Below are 8,280 nucleotides of genomic sequence, written 5' to 3'. Positions count from 1 at the left end.
CCAGGGTTGGTGAGATAGTTCAGTGAACTAAAGTGTCAGCATAGGCAAGCTTAGGCAAGTGCAGGGACCGCGGATCACCCCCAGCATCACTGGCCATGCCAGCCCCACCCCCAGGGCAACTGAGCTGGCCACAGAACCTGGGTGTAGTGGTACATATCTGTAATTCCTGCACGGGGGAGGCTGAAAACAGGAGAGTCCGAGCTGCATGTGAGACCCTGTAATAAACAAATACATAAAAAACCCCACATGGATAAAATAATGTAAGGTTTACAATAACATGAGTATTTATTTAGCTCATTTATACAACATAAGGATCTAGTGGGATTTGATAAACATTTTTGAAAGTGTAAACAGACAGTAATGTAACTAATAAATATTAAAAGAAACAAAAATTGGTAGAATAAATACATAAAACATCTCACATTTAACATGAAAATTTATAATTTCAAAGTATCCTAAAAATAATAAATCAATGACAATGTAACCAGAATAGTCAAAATTGAATAGTCAAAATTGAGTAGAAGCTCTTGAATAAAATAAGTGCTGTAATGTGAGATTGCCTCTGGTTAATGTAAATGTGTTGGAGCAGGATTCTTCTGCTTCTTTTGAATACATGTTTATTTTAATCAAAATAATAAAACTCTTCTATGCACTTTATAAAGAAAATTATTTCCAACTCAGTTATTTGCATTGGCATTTATCTTAATTTATATAAATTATCTGTGTACTTAACTACTTTTATATACTAATGGAAATCTCTCTTTGGAATAAAGATATAGCTTTTGATGACTGCTTTATATTATTGTCAAGACAAAAATAGTCTTGTTAAGTTTATAGTCTATAGTTAAGTTAGTACAGTAGTCTAGTTTTACATATTTATGGAAATATTGTTTCCTGCAGATTAGAAGAATGTGCATAAGTAATTTATTTTTATTTATTTTTTTTTTTGGGGGGGGGACCAGGGATTGAACTCAGGCCCTAGTGCTTGCCAGGGAAGCCCTTATTCCACTGAGCCACCTCCCCGGCCCCCAAGTAAATGTTTTTACTTTACAACTTTTAAAAAATATTTTAATGACTGCTTTCTTTCTGGTTAATACTTCCTTTTTTCCAAATACACTTACAGCCCTCAAGCAGTCATTCATCTAATTGCAATGATACACTTTCACAATAGCAGTTTTAATTTTTCTCTCTAAGACCCACTCTAGCACTGCGTCGTCCTCCTACAAACTCCTGCTGGTCCGCTTCCTGTACTGGGATTCTCCTTTCTTACTTTTCTCTGTCCAGTTTTCCTAGACAAAGTCTGTATATGCATCTAATTAACTATTTGTAACTTAAATATGTAACTTTGGAAATCAAAGTAATGCAACAAATTTGTATAGTTTGTAGATCCATGATTTCCATCGGCTTGGTTTAGCCACATTTATTTGAAAACATTTCCTGATAAAGATTCAAGGAAAAGTTCCAAGAAGATAATAGTTTTGAATCATTGCATCACTGGAAAATTGTCATTCTGTTTCTTTCTTGAGAGATAATTTGGATGTATGTAGAATTCTGAGCTCTGTGTACTCTGTGTCATTTCTACTACCCAGTGTTTAATTCTCATTTCTTTTCAAGGATATCTAGCTACCTTTTCCTTGGCTCTGAGAGATTTAGAGATCTTTTTCATTCATTTGGTAAAAATTACACTTTTTATTTTATTATTTTTTAATGAAGGCACTTTATGATCACTCAAAATTTTGGAACTCAGGGGCTGGCTAGATAGCTCAATGAATTAAAGTGCCTGCTTAGGCAGACACAGGATCAGGGTTCAGATTCTAGGTGTGCTGCCCTGGCCCTGATCCCAGGGCGCACTAAAATGGTGATTGTGACAGCGTGGTGGTATGGGAGGTAATCCCAGAACTTGGGAGGCTGAAAAACAGAAAAGATCACTAGGAGTCTTATCTGTTTAGTGAGATCCTATAAACCCTGTGCTAAACACACACACACATACGTTAGAACTCAGGCTTTTATTTCAGAAAATTTGTTTATGTGTTGCTTTATAGTTTGTGGGGAAGCTTTTGACTTTCCTTTTTCTCCCCCTTCATGCCTCACTTTTTAAACCAGGCACTGACCTGAAGATTCTAATGATCATTTTTATCTGCTGATATAGAAAGATTTAATTTGTGATAGGGCCCATGTGGAGGAAGAAACAGAGGTTAGAGATGGAAAGTGCATGTGGCTTCTCAGGGACTTTCCAGGTTCCAAATGCCTCCTTGTTTCTAGAGCAACATTCTTTAGATTGTATGAAGAGTCTACAAATGTACTATAGATCTTTGTCATAAATCTAAATTGAATCCCTAACATTAGAGAGTGCTATTTTTGAAATGTGAAGTGGTCTTTGCTGTTTTGAACTGTTTTTGACCAGAGATATATGATTGGATTAAACTTATTTTTCTTAGATATGTTATATTTTTATTTATTAGTTTATGATCGTAGTACATGATGTTTACATTTCTTGTGGGAAATTAATACATGTACACTATACATCTTAAATTGTGCTTTCATCTCTTTTCCCTTCTTTCTCTTTTTTTCACCCATCTCTTGATCCTTTTAAATTATTTATTTATTTACCTACTCGCTTATGTATTTGGCACAGGGTCTCACTACACAGCTCAGTCAGCACAACATAGGGTACTGGGTATCCAACCTGGATCTTGCACTTGCCAGGCACGTGCTTAGACTGCTGAGCTATCTCCCCTGCCCGATCTCTTGATTCTTTTCATTTTATTTTTTGGCTTCTCAGACTAATCTTATAAACCAGTTCTCAAGTTGAATCTCCACGTGTGTGGCTATATATGTCTATAAGTGTACATATGTGTATCCATTGGTACTGATCCTCTGAGGAGCCTGACTAGTACACCAACCACACCATAGTAATGATTAGGAAGCACTTCTTTGCCTAGTGAGTAAGTGAGGCCTACACGAAGAGAACAGATCTTTACCTTAAAGCATCTTGGTGGGAGGCAAGATCAGTAGTCTCAGAAATTTTAAAATATAAGACATCATAAAGATGTTTGGTGATTACTTTTGTATTCCAATCCAAAGGCTGAAAGGTAGATTTAATCTGAATTTTTCTAAATGTGAAGCTTCATACACACACTTCAAAATTAAACATATGATATTAAGTTACATTTTTACTAAATGAAAAGTGAAGCAATATGCAAATATTGTACTTATTACCTGAACTCCCATATTAAGTTCTGATTTTATATTTTATGACCCTCTGATAGTTTAAGCAACAAATGTCATATATATATATGATACAAAAAGTTAAACTCCAAAATTATATATGTTAATCAGTGAATTATTTGGTTCAGTGATGGATATTTCAGAAAAAAATTAACACTGAGTTCTTTAGATTAGTTTGCTAAACTTTTTCCAATTTCCAACAGTTACTATATAAAAATCATAAAACTCTACAAGCTGTATTTTTAAAAACTCTTTGAAAAATTAATGATTGAAAATTTCAGACAAGCAAAGTTTCAAGACTTTCCAGATCTGCATCCCCACTAATGGAGATATCATGTGAGGACTGACTCTCTACCCCTCAAATAGCAGCAAGTCCCTTTGCTTAGTGATTGACACAGTCTTTAAACCCTTGTGGGTCCTGAATAGTCTGTTCCAAAAGCAGGGGAGATAGAGAGAGAAGAAAAATATTTCTCAGTATGTGCACGATTGAATCCAAAATAAACATTTCGGGTTTCATTTTTCATATTTAGGCTTCAGTGGCACAACATTGATCATTTAATGTCACCGTTTAGCTGTCACTCCAGTGAAGGAGGGATTTAGTTCAGGAATGTGTTAAGCTAACAGAGTTAGCAGGCACAAAGAAGGGCATGAAGCACATCTGCCCTGGATGCTTTCCATTTGTGGTGCATTTCTGGAAAGGGAGGAGACTGGTTTTCGGGATCAAGTGAACCCAGGATGTTATAAGCCATTGTGTGAGTAAAGAAAAATCCTTAGAGTGGAGCATGAATGAGGTTATATGAAAATGTAGTTAGTGTGCTTTAATATTGAACTGCAGGAACATTTAACTCAGGCCAACTCAGTAAGAACACAATTTTACCTCCATTTTTCTAGGTTTTCATAAATTCTTGTCTGTTACTAAGTTCATCCAGATCTGAAACATAGATTTCATATCTTTATGGGGATAGCAATTTTATCACTGTTGTAAAATATAGCATGAAACAATTGTCAATATGTATTTCTCTTATGATTCTTTTCTGTTGGGAACTTGCACGGTAAAACTCATTCCAACATTTATCTTTTAAGCTTATGTTTTAGATTGTGTTTCTTATATGTAGATTAAGGTTTTTGAAACTAGTGTCTGATGATTGTAAATTCATTTTGGACTTTTTCGTATTGTAGAGTTTCTTAGTTTTCTTTTCTGATATTTAGAATAATTAAATAATTTTTTCAAGTATTTTCTCAGTGTTAAGCAACTTCTGCATTCTGCTTCTCTTCCATCCAAAATCACTTCAAAATTGAGAAGTTTTTATAATTGCCATGCAGGTAATACAAGGAAATTAACAATGCTTCCCCATTCACTTCTTTATATATTCACAAAATCAAAATTGCTTTGTATATTTGTATTGTTTTTAATAACACTAGGAGATATTCTTAATGCTATTATTTTATGTTTTCAATATGTTTTAGATTCCAAATATCTTTCCTGAAATATAATTTGTACATTAATATTCATGTGTATAGAAATTCACATTGCAAGTATTTTTCTCCTAGTCCTGTGTTGTCATTTTATTTTCTTAGCGACTTTTGAAGAAAAAAAATTTACTGTTTCTGGTTCATGCTTGTGTCTCTCCTAAAAAAAAAAATCAAGCTTGAGAAAATTTGTTCTCTGCGTTTTTCTATAGTTTTATATAATTGTATATTAAATATATGATACACATAATGATAATTTTTAAGTGTGGTGTGAGCTAAGAGTTAAGATTTGCTCTATTTTCTGGATGAAGATATCCAGTTGTTTCAGTATCATTTATTTAGAATATTTTCCTGAGTACATTGAATTATGTTGAAAGCATAATAGAAAATTAAGTACATATGCAGATGCATTTCTAAACATATTTTGTTTAATTGTTCTTTTTGTTGTTGTCTCTGTAATGGTTATTCATAGTACAAGATGCAGACATGACATCCTTTCCAAACACTATTAGTACAAATCTTTCTTTTCATTGAATTAAGAGAAAGTAGCTGTATATCTATCTTAACTATTTTGTATATACAGATGCAAAATGGTCCTTCATTTGTATCACCTTTTTTTGTTTAGTTTTGTCAGCGATGGGTATTCCATTGCTATTTAAATATTGTGGGTGAATGAATTCAGCAAAATAATCCAATGCAGTCTAGTAGTCCATAATAGTAGTGGGTTATCCGTAGGGCTGGCAATGTCAGGAGGTGTTGACTTGAGCTTTTCATAGCTCAGCATATTAATATGGCTTTATGTTTTATACCTCATTTTTATACTTTTCAGCTCAATGGTTAAGACCAAGATAAAACAAGACCTATATAACAAGAAACATAACTTCTGTATTTGACAAGGTCAGCCAAATCCCCTCAGGATTTACCCTGAAACTCTGTACCACAGGTTTTAGATCGTTTGTGTCAGTCATGTGGATGAGTCACAGCTATTGCTTGACCATTTTGCTGTCTGTGAAAGCCTGAAAGAACGTTTTCTCTCCATGTGACTCTCCTTAGGCACACTCTACATCATTGATCACTTTCCTCTGTGGCCCCATAATCTCCTTAATCAGTAAGTTTGGGACAGAACTGAGTTACAGTACAGATTCTCCTATGTCCTGAGTCCCCACTGACGTTGAAAGGCTAGGGCCAAAATGTTGGCTGCCCTTGCAGCAATTGTTCTTTATAGATGTTTTTATACAGCCTTAATTAATTTTAAATATTATAAAGATATTATAGGTTTGGCATTAAACAAATCCTACTAATTTGTTCTTCCTTTAAACATTTGTTTAGGTTATTTTACATAATTTGCACTTTATTTTAATTTAAGAATGAACATTTTGTATCCCTAAACCTATTGGTACTTCGAGAGCTTTTTCTAAGTGGAAGCAGATCAAATGGAAGCAGAATGATATTTAGTAATATTCCCATTTCTATACAGTACATGTTGTACCTCTCCAATTATTTAGTTTGTCCTTCATATCTCCAAAATACTTGTGCATTATATTGTTTTATATATTACTTTGTTAAATTTATCTCATAGATGTTAGACATTTTTGATAATATATAAGTGTACATTTCAAAATTTTAATTAATGGATTTAAACCTTATATTTAGGTATATTTTATATATGATGGAGGTGGGGCTCCGCATTTGTCTCATGTGTTCTCATTACTGGGATGTCTAATGGTCCTATGCACCTATCTTTTAGTCCCCTCCACACTGTTGCCATTAATGTCATTACATAGTAAGTCATGAAATTAAGTAATATGAGTGTTCTGTTATCTTTTTCTGGTATTATACTTTATAGTTCAGTTTCCTTGATTTTTCATGTCAGTTTTATATTAACCTTGTTATTATTATCTTGCTAGTGTGACAACCTGAAAAAGTATTTAAAATCTGAAAGATACAATAAATATTGTGAAAGGGGAAGACTTTGTTCAGTGGGAAAGAAAACCTTGTATGAGGAAAAGGACAAAAAAAAAAGAAGGGGAAAGGATACATTTAGGGATATATGCAGAATAGCTTGGATAGTTGCACTGCTAATATCTGCTTGTCTTTTGAAAGGAGCAATTAATGCTGAAAATGTATTTTTCTTTTTAATTTCTTCCAACTTGTTTGTTATTACTTTTTAAAAACTAATCTTGCATGTTTATATCTGGTAGCTTGAACAACTAATTTGAAGATAACATCATGTAATGCAGCAACCATTGTTTAATTCCTATTACTTTGTTTAGTGAAAATTTGTATCATTTCTATGCTGCTTTCTCCCTATCATTATTGTGTTCTTTAAAAAATAATAACATGCAAAAACAAAAGCAAAGAAGTAAAATTAAAAAAAATCTCAGATTTTTATTGGTATTTTTTGAATCTAATTCAAGAAGAATGAATTATTTTACAGATAATAAGGTTTCTAAGCAATTAATATATATCTCTTCATCTACTTATATTGCTCCTTCATATATATGTATGCAATCAACTTGTGTCTAAGTATTAATATGTTTTGGGGGTAATGGAAATTGCAATAGTTTTTCAGTTTTAAGCACTTCATGATTACTATTTCCTACTTTATTCATTCCTTTAGTATTTTTATTCTTGGATCTTGAAACCTTGCTGAACTTGATTAGTACTGTCAATAGCATTTCTATACATATTTTGAGATTTTCTACATAGACAATTACATCATCTGTGAAAAGAGGTAGGCTTAATTCTTATTTTCATAAATCCTATGCTTTTGCTTTTCTTCACTGAAGTAGCTAGGACTTTGGGGAAGAGTCACAAAGAGCGTACTCACCTGAGGTGTCAGTTACACAAGAAAGCATCTACTCGTTCACCACCGAACGTGTCAACTGCTGTCCTTTATATATGAAGGGAGCTTCACTCTGTCTCTGTGGAGTTAACATAATGAAGGATAGTAAATAATAAAAATGATTTTCCATCTTTGAGATAAACGTATAGCTTTTCTTCTTTGGTGTAGTGATATAAATTCTATAGACTGAATTTGGTATGCCGAATCAGGCTTACTCCCAGGAAATACCCTTTTGATTATAAAATACATTTTTGTATTTTTGTTGGTTATATTTGCCAATACTGTGTTAGGATCTGTTACATTCATGTATAATATATATATTTTTACTATGTCTTTGTTTTCTTTTTAAGATTTTTGGAAACATTCTAATTTCTTAAAGAGATTATTGTTATGGATATTATTTGTGCCTTAATGATTGAAATAACTTATCAGCAAAAAATCTGAACCTTAATGTTTCTCTGGTAGGATTTTTAACTATAAATTGTATTCCTTTGATTGAAATACAGGTATTTGGAGAATTTTTTTTCTTCTTAAATAAACATTAGTGGCTTGAGGTTTTTAAAGGATTTATGTACTTTGCTATATGGTTAAATTTATAGGCAAATATATCAATAATATTGTCATCTATTTGGAAACTACAGAATAATATTGCAATCTTTTTGAGAGCTACAAAAGATATTTCATAGCATTAATAATTTCTAGTATGATATTCTCTCTCTTTTTCTTTCTCTCTCTCT

This window comes from Octodon degus, unplaced genomic scaffold, assembly GCF_000260255.1.
Source record: "Octodon degus isolate 3935 unplaced genomic scaffold, OctDeg1.0 scaffold00040, whole genome shotgun sequence".
Taxonomy (NCBI): Eukaryota; Metazoa; Chordata; class Mammalia; order Rodentia; family Octodontidae; genus Octodon; species Octodon degus.
This window is presented reverse-complemented; position numbering follows the sequence as displayed.